We start from the raw sequence: 7,018 nt of genomic DNA on the forward strand, positions 1-7,018 counted from the left end.
GGCGTGGATGGCATGGTTCTCGCCATATGGCAGCCTTTCATCGTCCTCTCCTTCTGCTTTTCCTCTGATGACCTGAAAGACTGCAGTTTTATGTTGGACTGGAGAGATCGAAGATGGGCAGACTTAACTCTGAATTGGGGAATGCTTTAGGGAAGTGTCTGCAAAGTGTGTTCCACGCAGTTCTGGCTTCCTCAGGTGGTCTGAGAGTTCAGGGTTCTGTGGTCACAGTGCGTGCTGCACACGACACACCTTCGTGAATTCAGCAGGTGCTGACAGCTTAAACATCCAGGATCTGCAGTGAGGAAAGCTTAACTTGGTTTATTTAACTGAGCATTTTCCGAAATTTCTTGAGAAAGGAGTGCCTTTATTTTTCTTTTTCTTTTGGAAATGGTGGTCTAAGGCTACATCATGGGAAATGTTGGAAAGAGGATTCTGAAGAGCTGTGGATCCTGGGGGTGGGGGGAGTAGGGCTTAGATAATAATTGTTTGGAATCTTAACTTATTTTTGAATGAGAATGCTGATTCAGTGAGATCACAGTACCTTATGAAAAAAAAGTTAAATTTCATTTAGTTTAGGATTTCTTCAAACTTCATTTGAAAGCAAGCAAGAAAAAGTGCTTTTAAATATGTAACAATTGAGGCAGATGGTTTCAATAGTGAATTTTGTTTAATTCACTGTATTATTTAAATAAAAAAGTTTGAACTTGGTGTTTAAACAAATATTTTCAAAATAAGAGAAAGTCAATGTAGAATCCTAGTGACTTAAACATAAACCATACTTAAAAATAGATGTGCACGGAAAAATATGTTGATGTTCTAACATATGCCTGGCTTAAGCTAAACTTTTAAGATTTGGAAACCGTAAGGTGAAGAGGAATTGTAAAATTCTGAAAATAAAAATATTTATCTTTGTTAGATTGCAGTAGTTTTGTGAGGTCTGTTAAGTCAGTAACCAGTTGAGTTTTTCCTGTGAACTTAGTTTTAATCTGAATGTAGGATAATTGCTCTCAGTCATATAGTTGTATATTGAAAAGTTTTGATGACATTTAGTTTGCAGCAGCCTTTAAAAAGAGGGAAGTATAAGGATGGGTGATAGAATAGCATTTCGCCTGTAATGGATCTTAGAGATCACAGTTCAATCCTTTCATTATATATATAAATGCAGTTCATTCAAATAGGGTACGAAGACGTTTTATACATTGAAAACTGTTAGTTTCAGAACTTGTAGCTCATTTGGCTCTTGTGACTGAACTATATCCATATGCGATGTTATTAGCCAGTCGGAGAATACCTCCGGGCCTGACCCCCTCCCTCTGTGGAGAATAACGTCATGACCGATCCTTCGCGTAGTGTGGCTACTTTCTGACGTGAATCGTCTTAATTATTTTAAGTTTTATTCCATTGCTTGAAATATCTACCCAGGGTAGTTTTAACTTTTCCTCTAAGGAAAAACTTAAGCATCTAATGCACAGAGTGATATTGTCATTAAGCTGATGTTTCTAAGACAGAGGCTCTCCTAGACTCTCCTAGATTCATGACACTTTGCATTAGCATTTCAGGCAGGCCGAATCTGGTGTAGGAACAGTTTAGTGTGTATTTGCATAAGACATTTCACTGTGCATATTTTACACAACGTAAATATTTTAGAATTATTTGTTAGAGTAAGCTGATCATTTCCTCTACTTCCTTGTAGATGTAGATCATTTGCCCTAGAATAATGTGATAAAAGTCTAAGATAAGGGAAAGTGAGAAAGCCACTTGTCCTCTGAATACTCAGGTGTTAGAGTCGGTCATCACTGGACTAATACTTAGACATTCTGTGTGTGTATTCCATGCAGGTTGTAGTTTTATAGGCTGGTGTAGGCTTATCTACATTTTTGAAGGGTGATTAAATTAGGAGAGCTGCCTTTAAAAAACATTTTGCTGTTCTCTTATAAATCTCGAATAAGAGAAAATATGAAAAAGGGCAGAGAGTAGAGGGGGTAAATGGGTCCTGTAAGAGAATGACAGTCATTAGGGAAGGTGAAAGTTAAATCTGAGTTAGAGAATCTTAGATTCGTTTTTAGGTTATAGGAAAATTTATTTTACATGGTGGCAAGGGATCTGGGAGTCTTTTTTTTCCCCACATTTATTATTATTCAAGGACTAACACTTTTGATTTTCTTACTGAAATATGTTAATTGGACATGATAGTAATAGTAATTTTGTTACATGGTAACTGGGGATATGTCTCAAGTTGTCCAAATTCGAATACTAAGTTTTAGTTACTTTATTTGTGGATCTTTAAAGGCAAGATGGCTTCGAGCCCGAGAAGGGAGCAAAGAGTGAAAGGCTCTGAGCAAGTTGTGGTCCTTGAGTCTCCTCAGAGTGGAAGTCTTTGCTGAGAATCCAGTGTCTCTTTGTTAATATTATTTATTGAATAACAAGAACCTATATCCCGACAGTATAAATACGCACCCAAAAAGATGGTAAAAATATGAATCAGGAAAGATATGTATCTTAATTTTTTAAATGCTATGTAGACGTACATTTATATAATGAAACAGCTGCAATCAAAGTTTCATGAAATAATGTTTGTATTACCTACAATGTAATCTAGTATTTTCTTGTATTCCATTCAAAAAATGCTGGTTGCGACTAATTCTGTAGGTTGAATGGGTTGCGACCTAAGTCGTTTTAGCAGAACTGCTGTGGGCTCTTGCTATGATATAGGTTTCCACAGACGTTTTTGTTTTAATCCAGCACTTTGCCCGATGCTGGGATACAGAGATGAGCAGGTCTCGTTCAGGCCTTGAGGAGCCCCGCAGTGGTATGGAGAGAGACATGACATACGCAGCTGCCACACAGCGCTCTAACTGTGGTGACGGCCACACGCTCGCGTTATGATGGCAGGGGCCACATCATTTCCCAGCAGAAAGATGCAGATTTCTTCTCAGTTCACACGTTACATAATCTCATAATTCCTCTGATTACAGGCTCCACATAATATGCAGTTTAGATCTCTTGTTTTCCCCCATGTAAATTCTAAAATGAATACTGTCAAATTTTTTAAAAAAGAGATTTCTGAATTTTTGGTGTATAGGCTAAATTTGTAAAAGTGTTAATTTTATAGATAACCTTTAAAAAAATATAAATCACACAAATGACTAATACAGTTCTCTTAAATATGTCATGGTGAGTAGCTTTAATCCCATTATTTGAGAAATACTATTTATTTTTCTTCCAAAGCTTATATCGTGACTTATTAAGAAGGCGGGAAACAGTGTTATATAAATATAAACATATGTATCTTATAATTGCCTTTTACCATTGGCTGTTCGCCCAGGTAGTGAAAGATAAGCTACAAAACAAACCATGAACTTTTAAATAATGGAATAAAAGATAGATACTTAATTACCCAGCACTTAAATCATTTTGTCGTTTTATTGAAATTTGGAAGTATTCTGTATATTGACTTCTTTTATCTTGTGGTTACTTCACTCATGATAATACTTAATATAAAAATTCGGAGTATGGTGGCATTTTATCCAAAAAAGAAAAAAAAAGCATGGCATGTCTGTGGATTTAGTTTCTTTGGTTACACAGTTGTTACCGGTCTTTCCTATGAGTGAGAGGCTGCTACACTGGGCTGAGGAAGCTAATGTCTGCGTGGATGTGGAGGTTGTCTTGGGATGGTTTTGCCGTTAGCAGTGAAAAATGTTTTCCTTAGAGTTCTTGTGCAGCAGGCCATGGAAGAAAACACATTTTTATAATAAAGGTGATGAATTTAATCGCAGACTGGCAGCCAAATGGAAATTTGCAGACCTTGATACTGGGAGAAAATTGCCTATAAAGCAACTCTTGAGAGAACAGGCTTTAAATTTATCCACCCATTTCGACATTGAAGAGAACATAGGAATCACAGGATATTTTGCTTGGCCTGCTTAGTTCAGATGGATGGTACTTGAGTATTCTATTTAAGAGCTAGAGATGGTTTAAAGTTGCTTATGCTTTGTATGTAAAGCCTTTTGCAGTACATTTTTTGTATTTTATTAAATATCTAAAACACTACTGCCTTTTTATATTTCAGCACATGATAAGCCTAATGAATTGAAATCTATTTAATATATTTGTGGTCACATGCTATGTAATTTGTATTTCTGCCATTTATATGATGAACTACACAATCTTAAAGGATGCAAAATACTCTGGGTTTATAAGTAACATTCAATTGATAGATCTGTCACATAAACTACCACTCTTTACTGTTTTACATTGAACTTAAACAATTTATAAAATTTAAACACAGACTGGTAATATTTCTATTAGGGGAAATCTAGACTTTGTCAACTTTTTACTGTAAGTGACTTAATGCTTGTCCTTCCCAGGAATAACCTAACCCTTCATCCAATATGTAGTATTTAAAGGGCTTAACCTTGAATCGTGGTGTATTATAGCATGTATTTTGAGGTGTAACCCCCCCCCACACACACACCCCCCTCACCATGATACACATTCTTGTTAATAGAATTTTTTGTGACTCTTGGAAAGAGACCAATCCAAGGATGGTAAATGTGTAAAATGTGAAAGTGCTAATGCGAAATAGAAAATAAAAATAATTCTTAATATACTTACTGGAACTACTGGGAATTAAAGGGAAAAAGTATTACTTCTAGGAAGTTATTAGACTTTGCTTGCATACACAACCCTGACGTGACAGATTATATTTTCTGAGCAGCATGGTACATTCTATAATAAGAGTGTGGTAAGTCTGTGTTCTCTTTAAGTATAGAATTAGAGAAGTGTTTAGTTTTAAAGTAAATACACAAATTTAATATTTGATGTCCAAGAAAGCAAAAGTAGAAGGAAGAAAAATGTTTTACAAATTCCTTTGTATTTAGAAAAGCTTATTGAGGTTGCGCACGAGACTGAAGAAGAAATAGGAGTATTAATTTTCTATTGTTAAAATACGTACCAGCAATTGTATCTTTGTCATTAAAAGTAGTTCATTTAAATGACGTTAAGAGCTAGATTGATTGTATCATATCCATAGAAGTAAGCTTAGCATGGAATGTTGAATGTTAATTTAGAATGTTTAGCCATCTCTGAAATTTGCAAAGTTTAAAGTAAATCAGTTCCTCTGTTCCCTTATCAATGACTAGTTGCTTGGTCATTTGGTTTATTTGGCTTGAGTAAGCTGTGGTAAGTTTAGAATTCAGAGATAGAGCCCAGAGATAAATATACTTTATGCTAAGCCTTTGCAAGAGAAATAAAGTATAATTAATTATATTTTAACTCTGATGCTCCTGATCTAGTAAATCAGTACACAGAAAGCTTTATTTTCAGTTAAAGAAAAAAACGAAAACTTCATGTATTTTAAAATATAAGATGAAGGTAGAATAAGGTATATGGAATATATATAAATGACATGAAGTATATTAATATGTTTTAAGAATAGATATTTATATTTTTGCATAACATTGTATGTACAAGTATCACATACATGTAAATTTTAATGAAGTATTATGTGTATGCACGTGTATATATGTAATCTTTATTTCATTAAAACTTTACTACTTTTCTGTAGCAGGCCGAGTATTGTTGTTTATAAGCTGATACTATATTCAGTTCTCATAGATACTGGTGGAGGTTTACTTTTTAAAAAGGATTTCTTTAGTGATATGCTTAAATTTCACATCCAAATCTGTTGTGATGAAGGTAGCCACAATTTAGTTCAAGATTGTTTATGCCAAAGTCTGAAACACCTGAAGCACCTAGGATTTTTAGTTCTGGAAGGATTTTAGAATCAGATGTTTGAACAGTCACACATTGACTTAGCTCAAGCCTACGGGACTGGCAGAGGGGAAGTGTTCACAGGAATGTTGCAGTTTCAAGGTGAAGTATAAGATCCTTCCCTATTCTTTTTTCTGTTTCTGTGTAGATAGCTATTTTCAAGTATTGAATTGTAGTTACGTACGTATACGCTATAAGCCAGAATGTCCCCTCCAACTTTCCTTCTTCCAAATTACTCATTTGAGGTTAAAATAATTTTAAATCCCAGAAAAGTGGTTAAATCAAAATAGGTCAGATCCTGGAGCAAAAAGCTCTTACCTTTTTCAAAGAGTAGATGTGGAAGAAGCACTATAGAGAATATTTGCTTCAGGTATTTAAGGGTCGTTTTTAATAAGCCAAATAGACTTTGGGGTTTAGTTTGGAGTAGTTTGTAAGGTTTTCTTGGATTACATGGTTGAATATTTGAGGAGGAGCTTAGTAAAAATGATTTGGAAAGAAAATCAACTGTATCTTTGTTATATCTACCTCCACTTTGCCATTTATGATGAATTTACATGTGAGAAGTCATTTGCAAACTATTTTGTTATTTGGTAGATTCCCTTTCTAAGTATCTTTCATGTTTGTAGATTCAAGGAAAGAGTAATTACACATTTTAGATGACTGATATTCATAACAGCAGATATTATCTTTCAAACTTATTCGTCAGGATACAAATATATAATTTTCCATTGCAATCATCATTGCTGATGCTGATATGGATGTACGTATATCTTTCAGACACATATAGATTATTTTAATTTTTGTAGCAACCTTGTGAGCTGGAAATAACTCCATTTTATAGATGAAGGAATGGAGGCAGACTGAGACATCACAGTAGTTTTTTTTTTTTTCCCCAAAATTGTACTCTAGCACTTTGTTTCTCTATTCATGGAGGGTCAACCATGTAGTCAGCTGTTTTGTAAATTTCTTTAAAAAAAAAAAAAAAAAAAAGTTAAATTTTCCCTAATGCGAACTGATAGTTTTGGTTAGTTCTAGACAAAGATAAAGGGGAGTCATAGTTTTCCTCATCTTTTATATGCATGTCACATTAAATTAGCTGCTGTGACTGCACCTTCAAGAAAGGCGGTGGTCTGTTGACTGTGTAAACAGCTTGCTTGACTCGAAAGCGTCCTACTTTTCATGAGAGAACGGATAGCACAGCATACTCAGTGCAGGGAGTGTAGTAAGTGTCTTCCCAAGCTTGTTC

Source organism: Pteropus alecto, unplaced genomic scaffold (assembly GCF_000325575.1).
Source record: "Pteropus alecto unplaced genomic scaffold, ASM32557v1 scaffold195, whole genome shotgun sequence".
Classification (NCBI taxonomy): domain Eukaryota; kingdom Metazoa; phylum Chordata; class Mammalia; order Chiroptera; family Pteropodidae; genus Pteropus; species Pteropus alecto.